Below are 6,561 nucleotides of genomic sequence, written 5' to 3'. Positions count from 1 at the left end.
CATCCTGATCTCTATTTTGATCGGTTGATGTTGTGTCCAAATTCTGTGGGAAACAAAATGAGGTGATGCAATGAAGACCAATATGTAACTATTAGAACAAGAAGTTTTTAAAAATAGTGTTTGCTCCCAATGTAAAAAAATGGTCGCCATAATTCATCTACACATTCACATTCAATACTAGTGATGTAATGACAGCATCACATTAAGATTTAAAGTAGTTCTGGTGTGTAATATTCTGGAATTAGGATTTATTTAAAATAGAGACAGATTGCTTGCAGGCTGTCCTATGAAGGTTTTTGTTAAACAGGTCAGAAAGTTATTTTGACAGAAACCTAAGTGCATTAATTCTAAAAAGTCACGTGACTGCAGTCAAGTGCCTGGGAGAACCCTTGTGTTGTTAATGGATAAAATGTTTATACTTTGTCTTTATGACAAGACAGTGGAACATATTAAGGTAATTAGTTTAGTCTTGACTTCAGAACAGAAGGTTCAACATTAGCTCAGAAGAATCAAGGGTTCAATTCAGAAAGTAGGATAGTTTCTCCCAGTTGGGTAACCAACTCTTTCCAGTTCAATTCAGGGAAACCAGTCACCTCCGCAGAAGCAGTATTTGCGACACAAAAATGCCAGAAAATGACAATCTTCAAAAAAGGAGACACCAACCATTGCCCCTGGACACTCAATAGCATTACAATCACTGAATACCCCACTACCAACAGTTTGAAGATTGCCATTGTTCAAAAACCCTGAACTGGACTAGCCATATAAATTTGGTTAAAAATCACATAACACCATGTTATAGTCCAACAGGTTTACTTGGAAACACTAGCTTTTAGAGCATTGCTCCTTCATCAGGTGACAATGAAGGAATGGTAGTTTTTCATCAACCACCTGATAAAGGAGCAGTGCTCTGAAAGCTAGTGGTTCCAATTAAACCTGTTGGTCTATAACCTGGTGTTGTGTGATTTTTAACTTTGTACAGCTCAGTCCAACACCAGCACCTCCGTATCGTATAAAACAGTAGCTATGCAAACAAGCCAGAGGTGAGGAACCTTGTAGCGATTAACTCACTTCCTGACCCCCTAAAGTCTGTCCACCATCTACAAGATACAAGTCAGGAGTATGATGGAATACTCCCCACTTGCCTGGATGAGTGCAGCTGCAGGAACACTCAAGAGGTTTGACACTACCCAGTGCAAAGCAGCCCGCTTGATTGGCACCACATCCACAAACATCGATCCCTCTACTGTCAATACTCAATAGCAGCTGCATGTGCCATGGACTATATGCAATCCAGAAATTCATCCAAGATCCTTAGGCAGCACCTTCCAAACCCAAGGCCACTACCATCTAGAAGGACAAGGGCAGCATACACCATCACCCGCATGTTCCTCTCCAAGTCACTCACCAGCCTGACTTGGAAATATACCACCATTCCTTCAGTATTACTGATGGAAATCCTGGAGCTCTCTCTTTAATAGTACTGTGGTCTATCTACACAAAATGGATTGCACTGGTTCAACAAGGCAACTCAAGCACCACCTTCTCAAGAGCAAATAAGAATGGTCAATAAATGTTGGCCCAGCCAGCGACACCATGTGCCATCACTGAATGAAAGAAAGTGATTTCTAGTTTGTGAACCAGGAGAGTTTGGGTAAAAATCTTCAACCTGCTGAGAACATTCTGTCAACTGCAATGGGACCTATACAGGGCCATTCTTCGTGAGCTCTCAACAACAAATCTTATTCTCACATTTCTTACAACCTTTCCACACTTTTAAACCTCAATTCGACTTCTGTAAAAATTACTAACACAATGATCTCTTAATGCCTCACACTGTTCAATCACCCTACGATCTGTATGTCCTTGTGTTTTATGATCTGCTTGTACTGTATGCAAAACAAAACTTTTCACTGTACTGAGGTACAGGTGACAACAATTAAACAAATCAATTGTGAAAGGTTTTTTAAAAATATTCATTCACTGGTAGGACGTGGGCATCACTGGCTGGCCAGCATTTATTGCCCGTCCCTAGCTGCCTTTGAGAAAGTGGTGGTGAGATGCCTTCGTATTCCACTCCAGTCCACTTCTGTAGGTTGCCCCACAATGCCATGAGGGAGAGAATTTCAGATTTTGACCTAGCAATAGAACTTTCAGGTGGTGCTCCCATGAATCTTGACTTTCTAGATGGAAGTGGTCATGGGTTTGGAAAGTGCTGTCGAGAAAACTTTGGCAAATTCCTACTGTGCATCTTGTAGATGGTACATACTGCTGCTACTGAGCGTCGGTGGTGAAGGGAGCAGATGTTTGTGCATGTAGTGCCAGTCAAGCGGGCTGCTTTTTCCTGGATGGTGTCAAGCTTCGTGCGTGTTGTTGGAGCTGCCACCCAACCTGGCAAGTGGGGAGCATTCCTTTTGATTAGTCGAGTGCAAACACAGAATGCTGAATGCTCCAACATATTACAGTACAGGAGGCCATTCAGCCCACTAATTGTTGTGGCCAGTTCTTTGCTTAAAAGCAATCCAAAGCTAACTCCACTGTTTCAGTTTCACCCTACAGTCTGGTATCTTCCTCTGGTTCAAAATATCGATCCATTTTTGCATTTGTTGGGATACAATTGCTTCTACTTGCTGTATTACTCGTGATAAAGCAATGTGCACTCCACCAATAATTAAATAATTTCTCCTAACCTGTCTTTTCAACAGAGTTAAACATTTACTTACAGGAAATGATAAATAATTGTTTCTAACAAACCAGAGACAGTTACTCTGAAGTATTCTGTTGCAGAAACGTCTCAGCAGTGACATAATTGTTAGTATAAGAAATTGTCAGTAAAATGTTATTGAACTTTCTCTATTTCATTTAATCTAATTAATTTTGATTAACAGACCTCACACTTGTGCTGTTTAGAATCATTATAAACCAGTACAGCATACATTTAATTTAAGAATAAATGTTTTTTCAGGCAACAGTGCAACTAATCAGCGGAACTATTTAAATGAATTTGACAGTATTCTCATCACAGATTCCCCCTCGGATTAATTAATTTTAAACTCAATGACATTTTGCTCAGACAGATTCCTGTATCATTCATTAATTTAAAAATAAAGTGTCTAGCTCTCAAACTTCCACAATATTATAATTTCCAAGTTATAGAAAAATAAAATGCAAATAGGCAACCAAATAGCAAACCTGGCAACATTTCTCTGTGGCTCACTCTTCCCCACTTGAATGTAAGACAATTCTGAAACCTCCACTTCCAAGAGATATCAACCAGAGTAAGATTCTGAAATTCATGCCTGGAAGGTTGGTCCAGTCGAATGTTAAGCATTCTTGCAATTTCAACTGTTATGCTACACTTGTAGCCAATGCAATCTTGATCTTGTGAGATCCCCACAGCCTGGGGTAACATTTCCAGCATGGGGAGTCAGTATTGCATTGGAAAAGTCATCAGGGCACCTCATGTTTTGTTTTATGGGGTTAATCAAAAATAGGAACAGGAATAGGTCATTCAGCCCCTGCTCTGCCATTCAGTAGGATCAAGATGGATCCAAAACACCTCATGTCCACTTTCCCACCCTTTCTCCATAATCCTTGATTCCCCTACTGATCAAGATTCTAGCTATTTCAGACTAAAAGATTCACAGCAACTCTGCTCCCACAGCTCTCTGTGGCAATGAGTTCCAAAGACAGACAACACCCTGAAAGGCAAAATTCCTCCCCTTTTCAGTCTTAAATTGGTGCCCTATTATTCTGAGACTAAGAGCTTTGACAAAGGATCAGTTAGACTTGAAACGTCAGCTCTTTTCTCTCCTTACAAATGCTGCCAGACCTGCTGAGATTTTCCAGCATTTTCTCTTTTGGTATTCTGAGACTAAGCTGTCTGGTCTTCGACTCTCCCATGAGGGGGAATATCCTCTCAGCATTGACCCTGAATCAAAGATATAGAATCCAATATATTCAAAATCAGTGCATCTCTTTTTTTCATCGTGGAAGCTCTTCCCTCTTCTACATGGCCAGAATTCTCCAGGTGGTAGTTGACCACAGGTTTATCTTCCTGTTTCCTCACATTGGAATCGCAAGGCTTTTTATTCAGTTAATGACCATCAGCACAAAACAATGCAGGGCTTTTTAGATTTCCTTCCATTCTCCTGCATTTAGCTTTCCATTGTGTCTGCAGCTCTCCTTTTCAGCCTTCCAGTTACGTACTCTTTCCTAATTACCCTCCCATTCATCCTGCTTCCAAGTCAACAGTCACAAGGTGACAGGCACTAATTTTTATACAATAAAATTAAATCGATCCCTTAATAATTAATGCACATTCCTAAAAAAGATTTCATGAGATGTTGTGAAACTTGAAAGGGTTCAGAAAAGATTTACAAGGATGTTGCCAGGGTTGGAGGATTTGAGCTATTGGGAGAGGCTGAACAGGTTGGGGCTGTTTTCCCTGGAGCTTCGGAGGTTGAGGGGTGACCTTATAGAGGTGGGACTAGATTGGGTTGGGATATCTGGTCGGCATGGACAGGTTGGACGAAAGGGTCTGTTTCCATGCTGTACACCTCTATGACTCTAAGAGCTTTTTTTAACAAGTTTGCAAACTTTATTTAAGCAAACAGTAACAGCTTCCACTGATCTTCTAAAGAAATTACAAATTCTCCTCACTGTATTGCTTCCAAATCAAAGAAATCATATTGGATAATAAGATTGAAAATGCTAGAGAGAAACTCAACTGGTCTGGAGAAAGAAACAGAGTTAACACTTCAACTCTGATATGACTTCCTCAGAAGAGATAACATTGCTGTTCCCAACAATTATATATTGTTAGTGTCAGAAAGAAAAGTACACTCAGACTTTACATCTTTTTGGCTCAAATAACCCGCTGTACAAAACTGAAGTATTCCTGATTGCAATGCCTGCAGCACAGCTGTTTTCCTGTCATTGCAACGCACAATATGCTCAATAACAAAGCTGATGCCAATGGCGGGGGGTCTGAGAGGTAACTGACAACTGACTGTTGGTGAGACATTCCTGAAGTTCCAGGGGGGTTTGGTATGTGTAAACGGAGATCACGCATCAACCTTCCCAAGGCTGTGACAAGACAGTTTGGCTCTATGGAGCTTCAGATGCCTGTGCAGTGACAGAGTCAGCTCCGGCGAGAAGTGATTGACATGATGCCAACAGCAACGCCTCTGTCTGACAGCATCTATTTGAGCTGTGAGCTTCTGATTCGTCATTACATCCCTCTAGCTTGTTGCCAGGTAGATTCAGAGGGAAATGGCAGCTAGCCTATGATTTAACCTACTGGCCTCCGACCAACTGGGAGATAATTATACTCTTTACATTATACTTGTAAATTATGTCACTGAACATGAGCATCACTGAGAAGACCAACAGATCTCTAATTTCTCTTGAACTTAGTGGCTTGCAAGAGGACCTTTTTGGAGGAGAGTTGAGAGTCAAACATATGACAGTGGTTCTGGAATCACAAATAGATCCAAAGATTTCCTTCTCTCAAAGGTATTACTGAACTAGACACACTTTTATGATGACTGATGATAGTTTCATGGTCAACATCACTGAGACCAACTTTCAACTCTGTATTTATTCATGAAGTGAATTCTTAAATTCTACCAGCCGTTGGTGGAATAAAACAATGAACTGCAGATACTAGGGATCTGAAACAAAAGCAGAAAATCCTGGAGAAGCTTAGCAGGTCTGGCTGCATTGGGTGGAGAGACGAGCAGAGTTACCATTTCGAATCCAGTGTACTGTCAAAGGGGAGTCAATAGATGTGATGTTGGAAAAGCACAGCAGGTCAGACAGCATCCAAGGAACAGAAAAGTCAACATTTCGAACATTAACCCCTTCGTCAGGACTGAGGGGGAGGGAGCCTGGACCTATGTAGAGGGAGCAAGTTGGGGCTGGTGGAAGGGGATTAGGATGATGATAGGTGGATGCAGGTACGGGGTTATTGTGATTGGTCAGTGGAAGGGGTGGAGCAGCTAAGGGAGTAGGAAGACGGACAGGTTAAGTCAGGTCAGAGAGGCAAAGAGGAGGGCGGTCGCTGGACATGGGATAAGGCTGGAAGTGGAGGGATTCTGAAGCTGGTGAAGTCAATGTTGACACCATTAGGCTGTAAGCTCCCCAGGCAAAATATAAGGTTGGTCTCAGTTTCCATTTGGCCTCACTGACAGAGAAGGAGGCCAAGGATGGGCATGTTGCCAGGGGAGTGGGAGGGGGAATTAAAGCAGATGGCAACTGGAAGGGGAAATGTTAACTCTGTTTTTCTCTCCACAGATACTGCCAGACCTGATAAGTTTATCCAGCAATTTCTGTTTTACCTATTAGTCTAAGTCCCTATGTCACTAACCTAGTGATATTATCACTATGCTACTGTCACAGTTAGAGATTTATAGTGAAGCCCAGGAATACAAGGCTATAAACAAAACCATGTGGATTCAGAGAGCACTCCCAGCCAGTTGGAATTAGATTAGGTTTCAGGCCCCAACTCCACACTGACCCTCCGAAGAGTAACCCACCCGGACCCATTCCCCTACCCGA

General features: G+C 41.7%; 1 protein-coding gene across 1 annotated transcript in view; it reads left to right on the top strand.

The window, feature by feature from the left end:
• The window catches only part of LOC122540843 (cytosolic carboxypeptidase 4-like), a 244,133-nt gene that overhangs the window by 86,053 nt on the left and 151,519 nt on the right, over positions 1-6,561 (top strand). The window lies entirely within an intron of this gene.

The sequence above is a fragment of the Chiloscyllium plagiosum genome, chromosome 36 (assembly GCF_004010195.1).
Source record: "Chiloscyllium plagiosum isolate BGI_BamShark_2017 chromosome 36, ASM401019v2, whole genome shotgun sequence".
NCBI classification, from domain to species: domain Eukaryota; kingdom Metazoa; phylum Chordata; class Chondrichthyes; order Orectolobiformes; family Hemiscylliidae; genus Chiloscyllium; species Chiloscyllium plagiosum.
The sequence above is the reverse complement of the archived record's forward strand: the minus strand, read 5'-3'. Positions and strand labels throughout refer to the sequence as shown.